Below are 1,402 nucleotides of genomic sequence, written 5' to 3'. Positions count from 1 at the left end.
CTCCCCACGTCCAGTACCCACTAGAGGATGACACAGGAGTGGATTTTCACTTCTGTCCTGGTCCCAGAGAAAAAATCCTGTCCTGTCCCACTCCTGTTTTTTTTATTTTTTTTATCTTAATTTAATTTTTAGGAAATAGATTTGATTTGATTTAATCTTCTACCCATTCCTGTTTAAATTACTTTGTGTTGTGCAGTTTTATTTCAAAAGATATGGCAACAGGAACAGTTCATCTGTGGTGAAATAGACATTTATTGCCTTAATCCGAACAAAAACCTTCACTAAATGTCATAAAACAAATAATACATGGCCTGTAGTCCATATAATTTTTCTATGGAGGATCAGCTGCTGAGTCCCTGTTTCTAGCTCTTTTGAAGGTCAGTTACAGTAAAAACAAAAAGTGAAAGTAAAGGCTTACTGAAAGAAAACTACATAATAGCTGCGCAGTTGTTTTTGTTTGTTTGTTTCATTTTCATTTTTGGTTAATGGTCGGTTCCCGCTCCTGTCTGCTCCCGTTAACTTTCAGTCACGTCCCGGTCACGTGAGTTATAGTGAGGTTGACTCCGGTCCTGCCAGAATCCGGACGGAATCACGTGACCCGCGGTACTCCCGAAAAAATGTCATCCTCTAGTACCCACCCCCACTAAGCCTGGTTTATGGGACCACCTTGTTCGTGATTTCAAGCGAACTGCTCCGAGGCAACGGTTTTGACGTAAGCAGACAGCAGCCGTTGATTGGCCAGCGTAGCTACCTCACCGGATGACCCACCCAGCAAAACTGCAAACTACATCTGAACCTCCACTTCCTCTACGACCATGTTGACGGACGGCGCCACTAGAAATGAGTGTATTTACCAAGAGATATTGGAGACGATGGTGCAACATGGCTACACCCAGACTTATAAGCAGTGCCGGGATAAGCTAAAGAAATTGCAGACTGATTATAGAGCAATTCAGGATTACAATGGGCGGAGTGGCTTGAACACAATGACCTGTTACTACACCGCCTGCTTTGCATTGACAATCCCACCCACAGAGCTGGGAAACAAGTCACAGTGGCAAATCACCTATACCTGAGAAGAACCGATAAGAGCCGAGTAGAGTCGCACTTATCAATGGCAAAGTGGCTTCAGAAGCTAATTAGACCTCCACACACCCACAGCAAGAAGGCAGGTTAAGGCTCAGGACCCTCTTTAAGTACAGTAGTCAGTGTTTTGTCCAAGGTAACCATAGTTAAAGTAACTGTCCAGATGAGCTGACTGAACATTGTTGGATTTGTACCTGGATTACTGAGCATGAACTTTGGTGTTTTGAACCATTTTTGGCATGGCTGCCTTAGAGGAATTGATGGGGGAAAGGGTGAGCCCCAGAAACCATCTTATTACCATGAAACTCCCCCCCCC

The sequence above is a fragment of the Nematolebias whitei genome, chromosome 23 (assembly GCF_014905685.2).
Source record: "Nematolebias whitei isolate Nwh7 chromosome 23, NemWhi1, whole genome shotgun sequence".
In the NCBI taxonomy this organism is placed as follows: domain Eukaryota; kingdom Metazoa; phylum Chordata; class Actinopteri; order Cyprinodontiformes; family Rivulidae; genus Nematolebias; species Nematolebias whitei.
This window is presented reverse-complemented; position numbering follows the sequence as displayed.